General features: G+C 39.6%; 1 pseudogene; it reads left to right on the forward strand.

Annotated features, from left to right (window-relative positions):
- The window catches only part of LOC126077493 (importin subunit alpha-1-like), a 57519-nt pseudogene extending 40943 nt beyond the window's left edge, over positions 1-16576 (forward strand).
- Positions 16577-24505: the final 7929 nt, after the last annotated feature.

The raw sequence follows: 24505 nt of genomic DNA on the forward strand, positions 1-24505 counted from the left end.
GTGCCTGTGCACAGGAGCTTTCCTGGTGGAGTGGGGTGCCTCCAGGCACTTATCGGTGGAGCTACAGAGCTTTGGGATGCTTGCACCACCAGGGCAGATGGGGGCATGAGGCCCAAGGAGCCGAGAGGCCAAGAAATCAGGAAGCAGAGGCTGAAGAGATAAGGAACACAAGAAGCCGAGCTGCCCCAGTCTCAAAAGGTTAGGTCAAGACCTCTGGGGTTTCAAAGGGTGCAGACATGGCCTCTGGTGTTTCTGAGAGTGGAGTCGCCACTCAAATGGACTAGAAGAATGGCGCCTAAGCCAAGGGAGCAGAGTAGCTGTCCTAGTGGACCTGGAAGGTAGAGCTGAAGCCCAGGGCCAAGGAGCCTCCACTCAGAATTGGGACAGTATGACCAATACCTAGAGTTTGGAGGGCAGGGCCATTGTATAAGTTGTCTCAGAGAACAGAGGATTATTTTCGAAGCTTTGAGGGCTAATGTAATGTGTTCTGCTGACTGGCATGGTGCCTGTTATCCCTTCTTTTCCTCCAGCTTCTCCTGTTTGTAATGGAAATGTCTAGCTTGTGTTTGCCATTGTACTTTGGAAACAGATAACTTGTATTCTAGATTTTACAGTTGAAGAGGAATTTTTAGATTTTGGACTTGGAGCTGATTTAAGACTTTTGCTATGATATGATGGGGAGAATGTGTCTTACATGTAGCAAGGGCATGAATTTGGGGGAGCCAAGGGTGAAATCTCATGGATTGAATTGTGTCTTCCCAAAATATGTGTGTCAATTTGGTTAGGCCATGGTTCCCAGTATCACGTGGTTGTCCTCCATTTTTATGTTAAAGAGGATTAGGGTGACATTGTAACACCCTTACTGAGGTTACATCCCTGATCCTATGTAAAGGGAGTTTCCCTGGGGTGTGGTCTGCACCACCTTTTATCTTATAAGAGATAAAAGGGAAGCGAAGCAAACAGAGAGTGGGGACCTCATACCACCAAGAAAGCAGCACCAAGAGCAGAACTTGTCCTTTGGACCCAGGGGTCCTACATGGAGAAGCTCCTAGTCTGGGGGAAGATTGATGAGAAGGCCAACAGGGAGAGACAGCCTTCCCCTGGAGCCGACACCCTGAATTTGGACTTCTAGCCTACCAGACTGTGAGAAAATAAATTTCTCTTTCTTAAAGCCAAAAAATAATAATAACAATGGGCAGTGAAATACTTCATGACCTGAGGCATGGGGTCAGTTAAAGGAGGGTAAGGTACAAAGTTTAAAGGAGGCAGAATCATTCCTCTGCATTGTTAGACTTGCTTCAAAGACATTAATAAATAAAAAAGAAAAAAAAAAAGCAATATACAGCCTAATTATTGTGATCATTAAGATTATGTGCCAACTTGGCTGGGCCATGATTCTCAGTGGTTTGGCAGTTATGATATAGCCTGGCAGTCACACAATGTTGTGATCACTTCCATGATGAGATTTGATATAATGTGATCACCTCCATGATGTGATCTGCTGTGAGTAGCCAGTCAGTTGAAGGGGAGTTTCCTTCTGAATGTGGGTTGCACTGAATATAAGTGGACTCTCTGGCAAGGCTCATGGGCTTTTGGTCCCTCTGGATCCTGCAGCTGGCTCCTATTTGTCTGACCTCCAGCTCTTGGGACTTGAGCTAACAGCTCATCTGCAGCTTTGCCTGCCAATCTTGGGATTCCTCAACCTTCACAGCCCGTAAGCAACAGCCCTGCTGTCTGACCTGCCAATCTTGGGTTCACCAGCCCCTGTGAATACGTGAATCGGGAGAAGCCTCTACCCTGACCAATGGACTTGGGATGTTCCAGCCTCTACAATCCTGTGAGCCCTTTCCTTAATATAAATCTCTCTCTGTATATGTATACATATATTTGTACACTTTCCTGGTTTTGCTTCTCTAAAGAACCCGGCCTAAGGCTATTGTGCATTCTCTGCACTCTCAAAGACCACCAGCTTCTCCCTAATACATGAGGTTTGACTGCCCTCTAAGGCTTTCTGTTTGCCTCACTGCAGATATAATTAATGTTTTAGAAGTTAAATGTGGGTTATACAGATGTGGAAAGAAAGTTCTCAAAGTCAGTAAGCTTTTCTCCTTCCCCCATTCATGTGAAGCAATAAAAAATGTTTAATGGTACTCTAAGTTAAGACCTGTCAAAGCCATTAAATATGTTAAGACTATAGGGAAAATGTAAAGTATAAACTCTTCATGAATATTTCAAAATCTGTATTTTTTTATTAAAAGAAGACAAAACTTGTTTGTTTCCTAATTTTCAAGGGGGGAAAAACCCTGCCTTGACCCCAGAGAAAATTTGGGTATGATAGAATTAGCCGTTGGTTTCTCTCCTCCCACTAGCCACCCTCCTGTCTCAAACGGAAGCAGGTTATGTTTTTATCTTCTGCTGTGTGTGAGGGTGGGGTGGGGGACAGGGGATGTGCATAGAGAGGAGGATGAGGCAAAGAAGATAGGGGTATCTGGTGGCCCCATCTGGGGATCAGGGAGGCAGAAATTGGTTTCCATGCCCTCAGTGTTCTTGTGACCAATCTCTCAGGATGGGTCCAAGACAATGGTGCCAACTAAATGGGAATTTACTAAAACCGCTGTCATTGTCTAGCTGTCCCAGCAACCACAGGACCCAGAAGCCGCCCCTGCAATAATTAAATTGGCACAAACAACTGTTACCACAGGGCACCAACAAGAGTCAGGAAGAGGATGGCATATGGTGGCTCAGCAAGACTACTGGCACCTGTGGCAGTACCTGGTAATGGTCATTTCATTAACTTTACTATCACATATCCCCATATTATAAGCTTTCGAATTGTATGACCCCCCTCTTATGGTACTATATTGTGGGTTCACTAAAACTAGAGTTATTTAAATTTTTCCTTTGCAGTAAACAAGTTCAGTCCCTCAGAAGCCAATTTCAGGAAACTATATACATAATCACTGGCACTGTTATTTTACCCATTATATTTTGGGGACCAATCTCAACATCAAGGAGAAGGGAAAAAGTTACAAGGCAATAGCTATGAAAGTGACCACTGGAATATCCTTCCTTGGGCTTGAATTCCAAGTTTTGCTGCTAACCAAAAGGTCGCCAGTTAGAATCCACCAGCTGTTCCTTGGAAACTCTATGGGGCAGCTCTACTCTGCCCTATAGGGTCGCTATGACGCAAAATCTACTAGACACAACAGGTTAATATATAAGTACCTATTTTTTTTTTTTTTTAAGTAGCCCTAGGAAACCCTGGTGGCCTAGTGGTAAAGAGCTACGCTACTTACCAAAATGTCACCAGTTCGAATCCACCAGGCGCTCCTTGGAAACCCTGTGGGGCAGTTCTACTCTGTCTTTTGGGGTCACTATGAGTCAGAATCCACTCAACGGCAACGAGTTAGGTAGCCCTGGTGGCACACTGGCTAAAACGCTCAGCTGCTAATGAAAAGGTCGGCGGTTCAAAATCACCAGCAGCTCTGCACAAGAGATGCAGCAGTCTGCTTCCTCAAAGATTTACAGTCTTGGAAACCTATGGGGCAGTGATACTTTGTCCTATAGGGTCATTATGAGTCAGAATTGACTCCATGGTGGTGGGTTTGGTTTGGTTTTAATATATACCAAGGGTTTTGTAATATATTACCCTGCATAGTGTGATTACCTAGCTCATAAGATTTATACAATATATGTTTGTGAACTTAATTTAAAAGTGACCCCTTTGTGGTAAATGTTGCCTCATCACGGTGTGCTTTTGTTAATAGGCATGATGATTTTTGTAAACAATTTTCAAGGCTGTCCTCAAGCCTTTGTGTAGCCAATCGACAATTACAATTAGGTTCCTATTTGCATCTGCGTTTTTTGAAGTTTCCTAGCAAATCTTACCTGAAAAGTTCAAGATTAATGCAAGAAAACTAAAAAATACATAATTTAAAACAAAATATGTAGATGAGTAAATGAAAAGAAAAAAATCTGTCAAATGATGAAAAAAGGAAGATAAAATAGATCATTAAAAGCTTCACCACTGACGAGTAGAAGCTATCGTGAATTTCTGGAAATATTACAGCCTATGATTTTTATGAAGCCACGAACCCAGAAAGTAAGAGAAAAACTTTCCAGGTCAATCAATTTTCCTGTCCACATGAGAGTCTCAGTGACAGTGAGGCTTAACATGGTAATTTTTTTTAATAAAAACATGTAAGACGGAGGCATATTCTCATACTTACATGGAATATATGCAATACTAAACCCCTGTTCAAGGTTTGAAATTGTATTCTTTGTAAGTAAGGAGGAAGAAAGAAAAAAGGAACTTTTTGTCATGGTTTGCTCACAAATGCATCCGAGATCCAATGAGTACTCACTCTCGTTTACTAAGCCAACTCTTGATTATTAGTTTCTCATCTTTAACATGCAGGCTAAGATTCAGACAAAATAATTCTAAAAGGCTCCCAAGACTACAGAAAATACAAGACAACTTGAAAATGTCTTAGCTCCCTAAATGAAAGCATGTTTCACATACTTGCTTTTTCATTCTAAGTCTACATTTGATTTTAAGAAAAGTCAGGAGTAGTCGATGTGTTCCCAATTGACTCTTAAACTACTAGACTTTAATGTAAAATTTATTCCCAGAACCTCTCTGTGTCACCCACACCAATCTATACGTCCCTTGAACCAGATTCCAAGCTGGACATTCTTCAACGTTTCAAATTGTTCTGGTCACCGTTTCCTAGCTAAAGGGCCTCTGGTAGCCAGCTTTCTTTCTTATCTTTTGAAATGCGATTCTTTTGCAAAGTTTTCACATATGTTCTTGAAAAATGTTACCCCAACTCAACAACTATTTAAATGCCATCGTTTCGCAATAAAATTCCATTAATTTATCAGAATTATTAGCAATTAGAAGTATTTACTTACTAGTATAACCAATATCTGTTTATCTTCTCAATATTAGCTTAAATCTAGGGAAAGGATTTTCAGGAACTCTTGTAGTCTATAATATCTATTAGAAAGTTTTCTACACTAATTTTACTATAAACACATGGTAAAAAAGGAAAAAAAAATTCTCAAGCAGGATTTTAATAAGGTAGGAAGAACAGTGAGCTTCCCTTAAAAAGTCACTTCCCTATAGAATTGAAAAAGATAAAAATGAGTCAAATACCTATTTGACCAAGAGTAGAATATAAGACCTCTGTAGCACACTGAAGTAAGAGTTAGAATCAGAATTGCGTTCATTTTTAAAAGCTAAAATAAAAATAGATTTCTTTTATTATTTATGTAATATAAATTATCTTATCAAGGTTAAGGTATTAAGTTTTGTCATTTACCAGAAAGTTAATGATTGATATTATTTACCATCCTTGATTGTGTTCATTTTTTGATAATGATGACAGATCCATGTGGCAAATACATGGTCTTAACAAGGTGGCAACACCAATATCACACAGTCTATCTCTAAGAAGGCTACTTATTGTCAGTAGAAGCAATACTTACTTCTTTTAAGGTTGTTTGTTCTTTAAAAATATCATGACATTATTAATTGAGGGAAATTTTAACTTCTCAATATTTGCTTAAACCTAGAGAAAGCATCTTCAGGGACTCATACTTGTAGTCAGGCTGTAGTCATCATTATGACACTTAGCTTCTGCACTAAAATTGGGAACAAAACTTCATTATTTAAACTATTTTTATTCATTCAAAATTATTTATTTGCCGGTGCAAAGCATCCAGCAGGGAGAAGGAAAATTATGCACAAATCATGTCCCCAAGGAAAAGTTAGTTGGAGAGATAACACAACAGCTACATATGAAAATGACAACATTCAGTGAGAAAGATTGGCGTAGAGAAAGTTCTGCGGAATTTGTGAAAAAAGATTTTACTGGTAACAGAACATTGAAGATCAAATAAGATATAGGAATGTGGATAAACAAGGCCAGTGGCTCTATTGAGACAATTATTTAGATTTGTCCACCCTACAGAGGGAAATCAAAAATAACAAACAAACAAAAGTGGTAATCCCCCTTCTCACTAACCAGAAAATAGCCAGGATTTGTAGTTTAATTCTGAACTTCTTGAGTCTTGTGTTGCAAGGCCTAAAGTAGAAGGCCTCAAGAACCCAGAATAATTTAACTCCCACCTCCAAGTGTGTGCGTGTGTGTATAAAGGAGATCTGGAAACTAGGAGATGTTTAATGACTGAAATATAGCTCCCTTTCATGTTAAGTCCAATAGTTGGATACATGGGACATGTTGCCTTTGTCCTTTTCACAGGGATAGTGCCTAAATCCATACTTTACCCAGTTTTAATTGACCATGCTAAATGGGAGCCTTTGGAATTACCTGAATCCTTCTTAGTAGTAAACTTTAAACAATACAGAATTCCAAGGGGGAAACAAGAAACCACTCTTCTAATTAAGGAAACAGTTGAGGTGAGAGTTTTAATTACCACTGACTCCCTTTTTTAGGATTCCTTCTAGCTACTACATAAGGCAGAAGGTTCCAGGAGGTGAACAATAGAGTATCAAGGAGCAAATAAGGTAATTTCTCTGATTGTGTCATCTATACCTAGTATGGTGAAGACTATACAGGAAGTGCAACAAGCCACCATAAACCTAATACCTTCTTTTCAAGCCCGATTTCAGAGTCCTGCCAAGCACAGTTAGCATTTTAATAGAATGAAAGTGGGTGTACATTTACTGTGTTATCAGAAGGATATTTGAATTTCCTAGTATATTATTATAGTCTAGTGAGATTTTTAGTGAGATAGGAAGAGCCTTGGTGGTGGAGTGGTTAAAGCTCACAGCTACTAAGCAAAAGGTCAGAGGTTCAAACCCACCAGCTGCTCCACAGGAGGAAGATGTGGCAGCCTGTTTCCATAAAGATTAACAGCATTAGAAACTCTAGGGGGCAGTTCTACTCTGTCCTGTGGAGCCACTATGAGTCAGAATTGACTCAATGGCAACGGGTTTGGTTTTGGAGTGAGATAGGAGTTGGATTTCATAACCAGGGTTGGCAGTTTGAACCTACCCAGGGCTCCACAGAAGAAAGGCCTGGTGGTTTGCTTCCATTAAGAGTTCAGCCAAGAACACCTCATGAAGCAGTGCTACTCTGCAATGCATGGGATTGCCATGAGTTGGGGGGCGACTCAAGAGCAACCAACAGCAACAACAACAAGCTAGTGCACTGCATTGATTCTATCATAGTAATTGCCTCCTCAGAGGAAGAAGCACAAGAAGAGTTCAGGATCATAGTTACTCTCATGATAAATAAAGGATTGCTGACAAATCCAGCTAAAGTGCAAGCCTGATCCAATCTGAAAAATTTCTGGAAGCTACTAAAGACATTCCTTAAACAAAGAGAGATAAGTTTTTCTCTCTCACAGACCCTGCCAGTAAGCAAGAAATTCAGACCTAGCAGGCTATTTGGCAAAACACATTCCTTCTCCGAAGAACGCTGTTAGCCCCATAACAAAGTCCCCAGAAATAAGTCTCATTGTGAGTGGGGTTGTGAGCAGAAACAAGCATTAGAAGATTTATAGAGGTTGGTCACAACCGCTTCCACCACAGAAAGGCATCACATAATTTTGAGGCTAGAACTATCAACTATGTCTCTCTTTAGTGATACCAGAGAGAGCTTTGAACGTGGAGAAGGCAATACAAAAAAGCTCTTGGATAAAGAGGAAGTGCTACATTGAAGAGTACACTAAGATGTGACATTCAGGGGCCCACTGTTTACACAAGCAAGTTGCCCATAGAGTCAATAGCAGAGTCCTCTAAGGATCTTCTTTCCCCACGTTGCTCTGTGGTCCAAGGTCTGTGACTCTGCCCCAGCCAGGACAAAACAGCTGCCTGGTTGGCCGGTGGGAGTTCCTGGGGTGTGGACTGTTTGGAAATTGGCAGCTATGTGCCTTGCTACTAGAAAAAAGAAAAGTTGAGGAAAGAAGGAAAGGGCCAGTCTGAAAGTTTGGCAGACTTCAGAGCTGCTTATTTTGCAATGAGGGAGAACTAAACTCCTGATCTCACAGGACCGTTTGGATATTTACAGACTTTGGGCTGTAGCCAATGGTGAATGGGTCCAAGATGACTGGACAGTAAAGGATACTCCTATATGCAGCACTCAGTTATGGAAATCTCTGTAGGAATTTAGAAAATGTGTCATGTGAATCTTCATCAGAAGAATCCAGTTCCATCTCAAAAAGAGGATCGAAATGCTAAGGCAGATAACTTAATCAGATTCTAACTCCCTGAGTTCTTGAAGCCAGCAGGTATTCAGATTTAAATAAAGTCTTTTCTATGATGGGGTACCAAAAAAAACCAAACCCATTGCCGTTGAGTTGATTCTGACTCATAGATGTTACATAATGTCACCTGTAAAACATACACTATAATATGTGGAACAAACAGGTGGAATCTGGAATTTCCTGAACCACCCCCATGATTAGGAATGTGGCATATGTAAAGTCATTCATATGGGAAAGGAATAATATGATCCTATAATACTAACGGATAGTGCATGTATTAGGGTTTTCCAGAAAAACAGAGCCTATATACATACATACATATATGTATGTATATATACATACACACATACACACACACCCATAAAGAGAGAGATGTTGCCTGGTCTTCTTCTTCCCAGTCTATCTTAGTCCAAAATCTCTGCTAAAATCTGTTTACCAAGGGTAACCCTTTTGGTATTTGAAATACTGGCAGCATAATAACTTTCAGCATCATAGCAACACACAACCCCACAGTACAACAAACTGACAGGTGGTAGACTAGGAAGAAAAGTCTGGCTATCTACATCTAAAAATCAGCCAGTGAGAGGGCTGGGGACCATGGTCTCGGGGGACATCCAGCTCAACTGGCATAACATAGTTTACAAGGAAAATGTTCTACATTCTACTTTGGTGAGTAGCTCCTGTGGTCTTAAAAGCCTGTGAGTGTCCATCTAAGATACTCCACTGGTCCCACCCTGTCTAGAGCAAGGGAGAATGAAGAAAAACAAAGACACAAGGGAAAGATCAGTCCAAAGCACTAATGGACCACAACTACCATGGCCTCCACCAGACTGAGCCCAGCACAACTAGATGGTGCCCAGCTACTGACACAGATTACAATAGAGGGTCCTGACAGAGCTGGAGAAAGATATGGAACAAAATTCAAACTCATAAAAAAAAAAAAGGACAGATTTACTGGTCTGACAGAGGCTGGAGAAGCTTCAAGAGTATGGCCCCCAGACGCTGTTTTAACTCAGTAATGAAGTCACTCATGAAGTTCACCCTTCAGCCAAAGATTAGACAGGCCTACAAAACAAACAATAATATATGTAGCTCAACCATTTATACGAGACTAAATTGGCACACCAGCCCAGGGGCAAGTACAAAAAGGCAAGAGGGGACAAGAAAGCTGGATGAATGGAAATGGGGAACCCGAGATCGAGAAAGGGAGAGTGCTGACACGTCACGGGGTTGGCAACCAATACCACAAAACTATAGTTGTTTAATGAGAAATTGATTTGCTCTGTAAACCTTCACCTAAAAAAAAAAAAAAGCAGATTAAAAAAAGGGGGGGGGAATGAAAAGCAGCCAATGAAATCTTATGGATGACAAGAGAACATTGTCTAATATAGTTCTGGAAGATGAGCCTCTTATGTTGGAAGGCTCTACACAGTAGCTGCAACATGGACTCAAACATACTAACAATCATAAAGGGGGCACAGGACTGGCAGCGTTTTATTCTGTTGTACATAAGGTTACCATAAGTTGGCAACTAACAACAACTATATATACATAGAGAGAGAGATTTATTTTAAAGAATTGACTCACGTGATTGTGGGTACTGGCAAGTCCAAAATCTATAGGCCAGGTGACAGACTAGAAACTCTGGCAGAATATGTATGTTATGGTCTTGAGGAAGAATTTTGCCCTTAAGTCCTTCAACTGATTGGACGAGCCCCAACCACATTATCCAGGGTAATCTCCTTTACTTAGAGTCAACTGATTGTAAATGATAATGACATACACAAAATACTTTCATAGCAACATCTAGACTAATATTTGACCAAACAACTGGACACCATAGCCTAACTAAGTTGACACATAAAATTAACCATCACTGTGTGTCAAACATCACTTTAATCTGTATTCAACAGCTATATGGTGTAAAAAAGGATTTGTAGGTTTATTTATACTCTTAAATAAGAACAAGGCTTATGTAAATGATAACTTGCCCAATGAGAAAATATTTTAGGAGGCTGAATTAACTCTTCTAATTGATGTAATGCCTATGAAAACTGACTGGCCAGAGAAAGAAGTAAATTTGTCCTTAGAAAAATTGTACACTCAATTTAATGCCTCCATCAAAAATATATATATATATATATTTTTTTATCAGCATATTATAGAAAGTTTTCAAATAACTGGGGAAAAAGAAGGAAAACTGGTAACTGAGTTGGTAAAAGAACATCAAAAGGCCTATGTAACAATATGGTCATGGTTAAGATGCTTTAGGGGGAATTCTTACACCTCATTAAATGGGTTCAAATCCTGATGGTCATCAGAGTTAGTAGACTTGTTCTTCTGTGTAAAATACGAAGATACTTTTGAAAGACAAATGATGAAAAGATACCTGAAAAAAAAATACATAACAAGAAGACATTGAATGAGGTCAGAAGAGCAACTGGGTAGAAAGGAATTAAAAATACTAGCCTATAATCTATTTGTCTCCAATTATTAGGAAACATTTTCTTGGGAAAGAAAGAAGGCAGGTATCCCAGTTTAATCTTCTTGTAAGCGTACTAATAACTAACAGCCAAAGATATTTGCTAGTGGAAGTATTCTTATGTATGGCATTGCTCCTAGAGGAAAATGTCACTGAAGCCCTATACCAATCAGTATACGCTGGAGATGCCTTATAACCTAAAAACCCCACCACCACTATGGGAGGTCATCCACAAAAATATCATTTGAATACCTCACCTATTGCTCATGGCCAAAGAGAGTGTCCAGTGAAGAAAGGAAAGACCAAGGTGGTCACATAGGCTGTACCAGACATTTCCCTGATTCACCTGAGCCTTTTGATTATTTATATCCTTGATATTATTAGTAAAGCTTGATACTGGGTCAAGTCCCTTATTCATGTAAGTCTAGTTCGACAATTCAGTCCTTTCTGTTAGCTAAAGTATGCTAATAATTATATCTAAGAATGAAGAAGGGTACTTGGTTATTTAGACATACCGGCTAAAATAAAAAATGGAAGCATGAAGTATTATTTTTTAAATTGTTATCTATGGGGAAAATGGAATTAGAGCTAACTAAAATGAAAATCAGACTTCAGTGAATATATTTGATTTGTAGCTTTGAATGTGAAACCTTACAGATATTTAAAGTCAACATTTTTTTTAATTCCCAAAAATTGAAAGAGTAAGGAAATGAACATAATCGTGTATTGTGTTTGGTGACATAACAAAGGGGTAGGAAATATTTTCCTGTGACTTTAAAAAATAGTAATTGGTGTATATATCCTTGGTGGGATATATCCTAAGATCAAAAAGATTAACTAAAACAAAATAATATATCTTTACATGCTTTTCAGTAACCGTGTTATTGGTGATGGTGATGTTATTTTAATCAGAGTCAGCTGTGTGTTCATTGTGTTGAAAATTTCTGAAAAATTATGTTAGAATCATTGAAAACCAATACTTATGCTAGAAAGGAAACAGGAAAGATGGATGAGATTAAGCAGAAGGTATCAATATAAAATCAAGTTTTTTTTTCCTATTTAAAATGCGTAGAAAACGTGAACAACCCAGTAGCAATGAGCATTCCTAGTGTGCAAACAACAACAACAAAAAACCAGTTGCCATCAAGTTGAAGCAAACTGATGGCAACCCCATTGTGTCAGAGTAGAGCTGTGCTCCACAGGGTTTTCAATGGCTGATTATTCAGAAGTATGCAAATAGTGGTCTCTAAACGTCATGTCATGTGCCCCTAAGAGAAACCAAGGCTTACTGGAGAAATGGCTAATTCTGTGTCTATAGCAGAGAATGGAGAAAATGCACCTGGAACATCTTTTCGTATGAAAAAGCAAATACGCTATTAAAGGCTACTAAGTTCGCGTCAGAAAGAGTAAGGAGGCAACTAGAAGAGGCACTCAGTAGCCAAATATTGGACACTCTGAGCATAGATAAGAAAAAATGATGTACTACAAATTAAGTATTTTTAATTAATACATACAATTAATATCATTTTAAATCCATGAATTCAAATGATACTTAAAATATATCTTATTGATCATCTTTGGGATAATAGAGAATCAATTACTCAGAAAATTGCTCAATAAAAGGAAAGAATGAAGCATTTCTCTTGCTTTCTCTGGCGCTTCCGGGCATCCAAATAGCTGAATTGGGAAAGGTTTTTTATTGACAGAAGTATTCTGACTGAAAATACAGATTTAATGACAAAATTGGAATATCAATATTTTACAAGCCTTAACAAGTTGGAATCGACTCGACGGCAATGTTTTTTTTTTGTTGTTGTTTCTTGTTTTTTTTAATGAATACATGGTTCTAGGCAATAGGTGTTGATAGAGTCTAACATCACCAAAAAAGGGAGACAACCAGACATCATGTGTATCCTGATAGAACACACCACCACCTATGAAATATTCTTACCAAAAACTGAGCCTGGATGTTTTCAAACTTCTAGATTTAAGCCTCAGAAAAGCAGGACACAGATGAACATATGAAAGCATGGAAATGCAGTTGTCAAAACCCAGACTGCAGAAAACTCTACAGGGCAAAGGTTTCTAAAACACAAGGACAATACCTAGAATGGTGTCATAAATCAGTAAGTGTCTTGTGCTGGAAGACAAGTTTGTACTTTGCAGTTTGTAATTGTGAGACCTGGAATAGACAGAATCATTGTGTGTGCAAGAGGAAAAGCTGTCTTTGGATAAAGATGAACCAGAAGATGGAAGAGAAAGAAAACCACATATAAATGGAACCAGATACCAGATGACACGATGAAATTGTCAATACAGATCATACTCTGCCAGAACCCCACATTACCTTCTCTTACTGTTTAAGTTGATAGAGACCAATAGCTGATGACACAGTGAGATTGTCAGTCTCTGGATCAAATGCTGCCAGAAGCCCGCATTACCTTCTTTTACTGTTCAAATTGATAAATACAGAGACCCAATGACTCAATGAGATTGTTAATCTGTAGATCAAATTCTACCAGAAGCTCACACTTTTTTTAATTATTATTTAAGCTTGTTTGAGTTGAGTTTAATATTACTCATAACCCAAAGCATCCTAACTATGTTTAAAATCTGTTTTATTCTCAATACATAAAGTCAAATTAAAAAATAAAGTAGAAGACCAGATGTCTCTCCTCCCTCGTCTTTAAGGAAACCCTGGTGGCATGGTTAAGAACTACGGCCGCTAATCAAAAGTTTGGCAGTTCGCATCCACCAGGCGCTCCTTGCAAACTCTATGGGGCAGTTCCACTCTGTCCTGTAGGGTCACTATGAGTCAGAATTGACTCGATGGCAGCAGGTTTGGTTTGGTTTTTTTCTCATCTTTAAGCAGCATTAGAGGCACATTTAGACATGAGCTACCCCTCAAATCTTCTCCAGCCACTAGTCATCAGCAATCTTTTGCATATTAGCTAGTCATCCACAAGATAATCTTGTGAATAACAACCGAAGTGGTTAAAGTTTGTTTTCTGTAAACAGTTTAAAAGGGTAGATTTTGAACTTCTGTGACCAGATCCAAAATAATAACAAAGCTCTTGAAACAACACATACACTTAATATATGATGTGGAAACCCTGGTGGAGCAGTGTTTAAGAGCCACGGCTGCTAACCAAAAAGTCAGCAGTTTGAATCCACTGGGCGCGCCTGTCGCCGTGAGTCAGAATCAGCTCAACGGCAATGGGTTTGGTTTTGTTTTTGGTATATGATGTAAATATTTTCAATTCTATTTACTTAGTTGCTGGTTAGAATCCACTATTCACATTTCATGTTCCACTTGCTAATGGGTTTGCAGCATGCAGTATAAATGACTCTTCGTTATTTTGAAGGAACATGGTCCTCAAGAGAAAAAAGACATAGTCATTTTTGCAAAAAAGCAAAATATTAAAGACAAGATAGCATACTCATTCACAATCTTTAGGTCTTTTTGAACAAGTAGACTATAAGGAGATTATTTAGAATAAATTACTGTTAAATTCAACAGCATCTGATACGTAGAGATAAAAGGCTGTTTTAGTTATTACAAGTTATTCAAGTGTGTGAAATTTCATTTGCATGTCTTCAGAAGACATGTCCCTTCTGAACGGTATCTTTTGATCTTTGTAAAAACCAAGTTAGCAAGAGCATTTACCTTAGATGTAGTCTGGGTTCTTTTTCTCTCTAATATTCTATTAACAATGATTTTTTTTCTAATCATGGTAAATCCTGAGTTGCATTAAAATTGGCCACTAGCACACCACTAAAGTACATCTGCTGTAGTGACAAGATGACATTCCTAAAAGAAGTGAAATCTTAGAGGAGCCTGGAGAAAAAATGCATGTGTCTGCCTTAGCAAGTGACTTGGACACACATCTTCTCTCTCAGTGTGCCACATAGAGGGGAAAGTGCTACGAACCTCTTTTCTTCCCTTTTTTTTTTTTTTTTGGCATGTTATTTATATTTATAGAATCAGAGTGAAAGAGATCTTGGTTCAGTATCTTCATTTTGCAGATGAGGAATCTAGACTAAGAGAGGCAGTAGCGTAGGAGACAAGTGCCTGGTCTCAGAAACAAGAGGCCCGGGTTTGAATCCACTGCTTCTTAGCTGTATGATCTTGGGCAAGACACTTAATATCTTAGGGGTTAGTTTTCTGAAGTGTAAAAATAAGCATTTCAAGAATATCTGACTTGCTTTGAGGTTGCTATCAAAATTACATGTAAAGGTTGGACATGTGCAAGGCATCTGACCAGCAGCTTATGAACCCCACACCACCTTCTGTGGAAGCCTGAGCATGCTGCACATATTGCTCCCTTTCTCTCACAGCCGTGTCCACCAATGAGAAAGCTAAAACCAGCTGCCCATCTTGACAAATTAGAGTACAAGGGGAAAGACGGTACAGAAATGAGGTAGTGCTAATAGAAGTTAACACGAGGCGGAGGAAAGCGAAGAAGGATGACCAGAAGCTGAAAAGGAAAAAAGGAAGCTGTTTTCCTGATGGCCTTGCTTCTCCACCACAGGTAAACCGCAACAACTAAAAACACCTACGGCACTGTAAATTACTCTGTTAGTGACACTGTCAAAGGCGTAAAATACTACAACTTGGAAAGCCATCTCCAAGCTATTCAACCTGCTAGGAAACTGCTTTCTAAGGAAAAACAGCCTCCCATAGACAACATAATCCAGGCTGGTTTGATTCCAGAATGTGTGTCCTCCTCGAGCAGAACCAAATGCAGTCCAGTTCAGTTTGCATCAGCTTGGGCACTCATGAACATTGCTTCCAGGACATCAGAACATACCAAGGCTGTGGTAAGTGGAGGTGCTTTCCCAGCATTCATTTCCCTTTTGGCATCTCCCCATGCTCACATCAGTGAACAAGCTGTGTGGGCTCTGGAAAACATTGCAGGAAATGCTTCATCTTTCTGAGACTTGGTTATCACGTATGGTGCAGTTGATCCTCTGTTGCCTCTACTTGCAGTTCCTCATATGTGATCTTTAGCAGGTGGTCACTTACATAATCTTTTCTGAACACTTTGAAATCATTGCCAAAACAAGAATTCTTCACCCCTGTTAGATACCACTGAGCAAATTCTATTTTAGTTCCTCTCCTGTAACACGATGATCCAGAAGTATTAGAAACCTGCTGGACCATTTCCTACCTTACTGGTGGTGTGAATAAATGGATTGAAATTGTCCTGAAAACAGTAGTTGTGTTCCAAATTGTGAAGCTTCTAGGAGCTGCAGGGCTGCCAATGTGGCTCCTATGCTATAAGCCATAGGGAATATTGTCAACGGGACGGATGAACTGACCTGTTCAGGTTGAGTATGTGGTTGTAATAGACGTAGTAGCACTCACTGTTTTTCTAAGCCTGCTAACCCCAAAACTAATATTCAGAGGGAAGCTACATGTACAATGTCAAACGTCACAGCTGGCCATCAGGACCAGATACGGCAAGTAGTGAATCATGGATTTGGCCCATTCTTTATTGACATCATGACACAAAAAGCAGCTTTATGGTCTGTGACCAACTATATAAGTGGTGGAACGGTTAAACAGATTGTATGCTTGTTCATTATGACATACTAGAACCATTGATGGCCCTTTTAGCTGAGAAAGATACCAAAATTATTCCAGCTATTCTGGATGCCATTTCAAATATGAAATCAGGTGAAACTGGGAAAGTTTATAACAATTAGAGAATGTGAAGGCTTGGATAAAATTGAAGTGCTACAAAATCATGAAAACAAATCTGTATATATGCTTCATTAAGCTTGATTGAGAAGTAATTCTTTGTAGAGGATGAAGAAGGTCAGAATGTGGTGCCAGAAACTACCTCTGAAGACTAAAGCTTCCATGTATAAGACAGCACTCCTGAGGCCTTTAAGTTTAAACTGTACAGCAGAATCATAAAGTTGTTTGTTTTGTACTATATTTGGGACATCACACCTGGTAGAGAGTCAGTGAAAAACAGGAAGACTCTCAAAGAGATGGATTGTCACAGTGGCTGCAACAATGGGCTCAAGCATAACAACAATCATGAGGATGGTGCAGGGCCAGGCAGTGGTTCACTTCTGTTGTACACGGGATCACTATGAGTCAGAACTGACTTGAGGGCACCTAACAATAACACTAATATATTTCCTATAAGTTTGTCTTACTGTTTCTCTACTAAGACCTCATTAATGTGATTTGTTATGCAGCTCTATTTACACCAAAACTATACTGAAAAATTCCAAACTCTATATACTGTATGAAGTCTCTCCTATCACTGAGTTTCTTAATTCTATATGAAATTTCGTATCTTGCAGGGCCCTAAAAATAAAGATTAAATTCCTCCCTTCTCTTTTACTTCAAAAAATGTATAGATATTAATATGGTTTCTAGAAAATAATAATTATTCAACAAGTATTAGAAACTTTTATGAAGTGACTTGCACAAGGTTAGGCAGTTAGAAAAAAAGCAAGATACTGTGGAAATCCAGGACACTTGGTATTCTACTGTGTATGCCAAAGCATACAACTGATGTTATTAATTATGTCTGTTTTTGTCAGAACATATTTTCAAAGTTTGTTCAAAAACACATATTTTTCTTTCGTACAATTTTTATTTCCTGGAATACTCTAATTCTTTAATTTATAGTTTGTGGTTTTTTATTTCCACAAACCTATGAGCCATTGGTGGTTCAGCGGTAGAATTCTCACCTTCCATGTGGGAGATGCAGATTCAGTTCCTGGTCAGTGTACCTCATGCACAGCCAACACCTGTCTGTCGATGGAGGCTTGCATGTTGCTATGATGTTAAGCAGGTTTCAGCAGAGTTTCCAGACTAAGACAGACTAGGAAGAAAGGCCTGGTGATCTACTTCCAAAAATTAAAAAAAAAAAAACACCTAGCCCATTGCCATCGAGTTCATTCTGACTCATAGTGACCCTAGCGGACAGGGTAGAACCACCCCATAGAGTTTCCAAGTTGTGCCTGGTGGATTTGAACTGCCGATCTTTTGGTTGGCAGCCATAGCTCTTAACTACTACACCACCAGGGTTTCCTTCCAAAAATCAGCCAATGAAAATCCTGAGAATCACAACAGTCCCATCTGCAACCTATCTTGAGAATGGTGCAGAACCGGCAGCATTTCCTTCAGTTGTGCATAAGGTCATCATGAGTCAGGGGCTGAGTCCGTGGCAGCTAACAAAAATAATAGCCTCTCTTTAAAAGGTATACTCCAGATAATACAGTGCCTTAGGGCATTATCACAAACATGTGTTTGAAGTATGCTATTTAGACAGAAATACTACGTAACAGATATAGGCTACCAGAAGAATATCAGTTTTAACTATGTCCGACATTCTCCATGAATTTTTTAGTACATAGTAAAAAATAAACAGAAAAACATTCACAGCCCTCTCAATAGCCAATGATGTACCTATATTTTTTATTATATTGTAATCAATACAAATGGTAAAGTGGAATGTCATTCAACACTATTTTCTACTATTTCTCCTTTAAATCATATACTAAATTTATCAATATCAGCCATAAAATTTACCCAGGGATCCTACAGTATGGAAAATAATATTTTAATTACTAGCTATTTATCATGAAATCATAAGGTAGTTTGTAGACACCCTTCACTTTCATAGATTTGAGATTCTTGGCTTCCTGTATTCTTGGTACATGTGTCATCCTAACTCTAAGAGTGATCATTTTTACTATTCCTTACATGCAAAAATGAGAGTTGATGACAATAAATGGTTGCTGTCTTCGCTAGTTGCCGTTGAGTCATCTCCGAGTCATGGCAACAGCATGAGTGGAGAGTAGAACTGCACCACTGGGTTTTCAAGGTTGTGAATTTTCAGAAGCAGATCCCCAGGCCTATCTACCAAGGTGCCTCTGAATAGGTTTGAACTGCTAACATCTCAACTAGTTGTCAAGCCCAAACCATTTTTGCCACCCAGGGACTTCTGATAAATGGTTATAGCAATTAATTTGATAAATTTTGCAAAATTAGGACAAGAAATTATCAAAAAATGAATAGTAACCAGGATTGATGATTTCACAAAAATATGCTCCACATATATATCTTCAATTAGAAGATTGATTTTGCAGGTACACTACTCTCAAAATGCAAATGTTACCTCTAAACTGAAATCCAACAATCCATAGTGTAAATTACCCTCATCTGGTAATTGAGTCAATACTTATTCAAATCAGCACTCACAAAGTAAATTTTTATACTGTAATGAGAAGAACGAAAGGAAAATTCAAGGGTGGATGGACACGGTTGTGAGAAACAGAAACTTGGGACAGTCAAAAGGAAGTGCCAGGCCCTACACGTTTAGGGGCCAAAGAAGCAGCAAGAGTTTTTAGAGGGACTCAGAAAGTCTATGCAAAAGCTGATCTTCTTGACTGTGTACTATGTAAGTAATATTTTGGTATAAACTGTTGGGACTAGAAAGAATTATTAAGATATCATTTCTTTCTTTTTTAGTCCACTTTTGATTTCATCCAGGACCCTGAAAGTGGCTTGTGTGACAGGAAAAATTTTTGTTGCAGGTTTTGAAGCCTGAGTTATGATTTTAAGACTAATGAGTACTATTTAATTTGATAAATATAGGCCCATTTTCCTAGTCAAAACTATCCAGTCCTTTGTCTTAAGTCTATTTTCCAATGAAAATAGTAAGACAAAAGACAGAAATAGATAGGAAGAGAAGGAGATGATATGTGAATGTGTTTCCACTTCCCCTTTTGCCCACATTAAAATCAGTATCACAACGGAAAACATTCCAGGATTTTTCCAGTGCCTGAAAACTTTGAAATATATTCTGTAAAATGATTCAGTCCAATAAATTCTTATTGAATAGACACAATGCACTGGGCTCTGTGCTACTTTTTGTAGACATGGGCCCTTCAAATTAGCAAAGAAACAGAGGGTGGTGAGAAGAATCTGCTTGATACAATCACAATCATATAAACCATTAAATTTGAATGATGTGGTTTGTAAGCTTTCTAAAATCTAAAATGTGCAATAACAATGCACTCTACCTTAGGTTGGTTTCTCCCAAAAGAAAAACCTGAGAAGAGGGCTTGTGTGCAGGTCATTTATTTTGGAATGTAAGATCTTAGGAATGCAAATGGGGATCTCAAAAAAATTAAATAGGGTTAAGACAATGAAAAGTGGTGTTTTTGAGGTGGTCACTGTTATAGGCAACTGATGCTCAGTCCCTCTGGAGATCCCCAAGGAACTAAATGGCATATACCTAAGAATTACCTGTCCAAAACTATCTGGCCAAGCTCTTTTCTCAGGTTCTTTTGGAAGAACCCAGCCTAAGGTATACTGCATTGTCATTACACATATTAGATTTTAGGAAGCTCACAGACTACATTGCTCAAATTCAATGTTCTATATGATCGTGATTATATCAAGCAGATTCTCTCTCCTCACCACCCTCAGTCTCTTTGCTAGTCCAAAGGATTCAGGGCAGATATCCACAGGCTCCTGTTCCCCACTGGTCAAGGATGTTGTTGTTGTCAGGTGCCGTTGAGTCTGTTCCGACTCATAGTGGCCCCATGTACAACAGAACGAAAAGATGTTAATTCCCTTGAATTTCTGTGTTCGCACATGTGTGAAAACAGCTGAGCAGATTTTCACAGGCGTTCCATGTAGATGAGATGTCAGAAAAATACCAAGGCAGAAAGCAAGAGATGTGATACGATAAGAGGTAAGGTACTATCAAAGGGTGAAATGGGTGGTCTAAAAAGATAGTGTGAGAGGATGTGAGGTGGGAGATGAGGAATTTCCAATACTGTCTACCCCTTGCAGCATTCAGAGCCATACCTGCTCTGTATTGAGTCCAATTCGTCACAAACTTCAAGGTAGTGGCTAGCTACCACATAAGGACTCAAGAGAAAAAAGTTCACAGGAAGAAAAAAAAAAAGAGCTAGTGAACAAGGTATGGTTCCCACGGTTGCCAAGTGTATAACTGATATTTATCATCTCCCTCTTCCATCACAAATTCTAGATTTTGCTCACATTTGTCCAAGCTGTTCAGTGGGTCCAGGTTGTTTAAATGATGAGGTGACCCAGAAGTTTATCCTCAAAGGGTCAGAGTCCCTAGTCGTTTTAGCACAGTTGTCTTATCTCGTCAGGCTGTGGTTGCTACAGTTGCCTATTTAAGGTTATCAATTGACATTGAGGCACCAAGAGATGCCCCAATGAATACTCTAAGAAGAACATAATCCATCTTGCATCCATTAGTAGCTGTAACTATAGCTTTTTGTGGTAGCCAGGGTCAATCCCTCATCCAATATAATGCCTTTATTTGCCTGCTGAACTGTCGACATAACCATTATGATCAAGTGGAACACTACTGGGTACCAGAGCCGCAGCTTTCCCTTTCCCTTACCCAATGCAGAATCACCCATGGTTGCAGAGATGTAAAGCAAAAGTATGTTACTTGGAGTAATGTAGAGGAGTGCCAAGCTTATTTCCACCTTCTGGTTCCTGGACCATTGACTCAGTGCAAGTACTGCATCCTAGAAAATAGCAGCCCAACACTTCTGGGAGCTATACTTGAGGATAGCACTTAGCTAAGCCTTCAGTAGGCCATTTCATCATTCTATTAGGTTGCCTGCTTCCAGGTGGCATATGGTTAGACAAGTAGATCCCAGGGTAATGCACCTATTTTTATACCTCCTCCACCATAAAATGAGTCACTTGGTCTGAGCTAGTACTATATAGGACACTATGTCAATAAAGTAGGCAGTCTGTAAGCTTTTGGATGGTGGTACTGGCGGAGGCATTATAGACAGAGAAAGCAAATCCATGTCTAGAATAGATGCTGATCATAGTGCAGATAAATTGCTATCTTCTTCAAATAAAAGTCTGATAAAATCAACTTGCCACCAAGTGACTGGTCAATCTACTCAAGGGACGATACCATATCAGGGGCTTGGCATTGGTCTGTGCTGTTGAGAACTTGGGCATTCAGGAGTAACGGTAGGTAGTTCAATCTTGGTGTAAAGGAATACATGCTGTTGAGCCCATGTTTGGTCTTTATCCCAGACCCATGGTTACTCTGTTCATGGATCCACTGTGCAAGCCCTAGAGTGGCTGAGAACAGAGGCTGGCTAATAGCCACCGGATAAGTCATACTCTCCACCAGGTTTTTCAGGGCCTCTTCTGCAATGAATCTGATCTGATGGGAATTAATGTGAAACATAAAGGTCTTAATGCTTTGTGCCCATTCCCTTAGGTCCATCCATGTGCCTCTCTTCCAAAGCCCCCTTGCCTCTCATCTTCAAATCTTGCCCCAACCAGCCAAACCATTCAATAGGAGTCCTTAAGTATTTGTACTTAAGGACATTTCTCCACATCACAAGTGAATGACAAAGTTGACTCCTCAAAACTCTGTTGGAAGACTTTCCCTTCACCATTGTCCTTCAGGGCCATTCCTGTGTGGGCCTGTAGTGTGGCAACAGTTCACTTTCAGCCAGTACCAGCACATCAAGATTTCCCAACAGGAATGGTTTTTTTCCTCCTCTGTTATTTGGTTATAGGACTCCCCCCTTGAATTCATGGGTGTAACTTGAGGAAAAGCTATCCATTCAGGGAGGTGACATGAGAGTCTGGAACACCTACTCATGCAACTTATTCATGCCCTCTGGACCTGCTCAGGTCTGATCCTGAAAGTAATATTCCCATCACACAATGTAATACTGCTGCGCCCTTTTGACCTTATGACTTGCTGGATCTAATAATATCACAGGATAGGTAACTTCAGTCACTGGTACGTACTATGTTCAGGTGCTGAGCCTTTACTAGAGCTGAGGGGTATGGCAGGGACTGCTTTTCAAATGTTCTCAACTATAGAAGGCATCTACCACCTTTTGTCAATTTGTCGTACTGTGGTGGCTTGTGTGTTGCTATGATGCTGAAAGCTAAGCCACCGGGGTCACCTATGGTGGAGAAATTTCAGCCTAGCTTCCACAGTAAGACGAATTAGGAAGAAAGGCCTTGCAATCTACTTCTGAAAATTAGACATCGAAAACCTTATGGATCACAACAGAACACTGTCCAACTGACTTGCTTTGGAGACATCATCCAGAAGGCTCAATCACTAGAGGAGGAAATCCTGTTTGGTGAAGTAAAGGGCCAACAAGGGTGAGGGAGACCCTCCGTGAGACAGATGGCACAATAGCTGCAACAATGGACTAGAACATGTTAGTGATAGTGAGAATGACGCAGGACTGGGCAATGTTTCATTCTGCTGCTGTACATAAGATGGCCATGAGTAGGAGTCGACTCAGTGGCAGCTATCTAAGATACGGCCTTGATCCAGAGCCAAGGCTTTGAACTAATTTGTTCCGGTTGGAACCCTTGCTGAGAATTTGCATTTCTAACAAGTTCTCAGGGAGTTATGTATAAGAATCACCTGGAATCTTGTTAAAATATAGATTCTGATTCATTATGTCTGGGGTGGAATTTCAAATTCTCAGCAGAGAACTTATTAGAAATGCAAATTCTCGGCAGGGGTTTGAACTGGAATGAACTGGTTTGAAGCCCTGTCCAGATCCCTAAGGAGTTTACACTATCTCTCTCTTACTGGGGCTTGCCAGAGACTCTAGCCTGTGTCTTTATTCACCATGGATATCTTTAGTATTCATCAAATCTACTGGGCAATAGGGCTGATTACACGGTAGCTGAGAACTTCTTCAACAAGTTTCTTGTTCCTGGGAATGAACTCAGGATGGGGGCCATGTACCCAATATGCCTATTATGAGATATTCCAGGCCAGGACTGCCAAAAGAATGAACAAATCTGTCTTGAAGGAGTACAACCAGAATGTTCCTTAGAAGCAAAGATGATGAAGCTATGTCTCACATACTTTGGACATGTTATCAGGAAGGATCAGTCCCTAGAGAAGGATATCACTCTTGGTAGAGAGCCAGTGAAAAAGAGGAAGACCCTCAACAAGATGGACTTACACAGTGGTTGCAACAATGGACTCAAGCATAACGATTGTGAGGATGGCGCAGGACTGGGCAGTGTTTTTATTCTGTTGTACATAGGGTCGCTATGAGTTGGAACTGACTTGATGGCACCTAATAATAACAACAACAGGCCAGGATGTCTTTGATCACCTGGCTCCTCCCCATAAGCCCCCATTCTCACTGAGGGTCATAATGGCATTTCTGGTACCCTGGTATCAGTGTCAGCTCAGATGTTATATCTAACAGCCTCAAAATATCTTGGTAGTCACCTTTCCTCAGAGTAGAGTTATTCTGGTTAAATGGCCACAGGTCTCTTTGAGGAAGAATTAGAATATTTATTGAATATTTTTAAGTGACATTAATGGCTGTCTTATCAAGGGACCCAACTTCTCTTTCAATCAATAGGCTCAGAGCCTTAAAACTGGTTTAGATCTACAAAAAGGGTGACAGGTCAAAATGACCTATTCCAAGAGCTGAAAACAGCCTTCTGTTTACCATCTCTATTTTTTTTTTTCTTCTGGCTAACAATTCAAGTTGGTTGGCTATCTATGTCACCCTTAGGTACAACCATGGACCTTTAGCTATAGCCATGCATATCTGAGATTAAGGCACTCCGATTGCCACTTCAGCCTTGTTGCTCGTTACTGTAATTACATTCATATTGACTCCACTGGACTCTGCTATTCTTAAAATTTATCGTATCCATACAAGGAATCCCAGTTCTATGGCTACATTGCCTATCAATGGACAACAGAGCTACTTGTAACTACCTGGGCTACCACTGAG

The sequence above is a fragment of the Elephas maximus genome, chromosome 5 (genome assembly GCF_024166365.1).
Source record: "Elephas maximus indicus isolate mEleMax1 chromosome 5, mEleMax1 primary haplotype, whole genome shotgun sequence".
NCBI lineage: Eukaryota > Metazoa > Chordata > Mammalia > Proboscidea > Elephantidae > Elephas > Elephas maximus.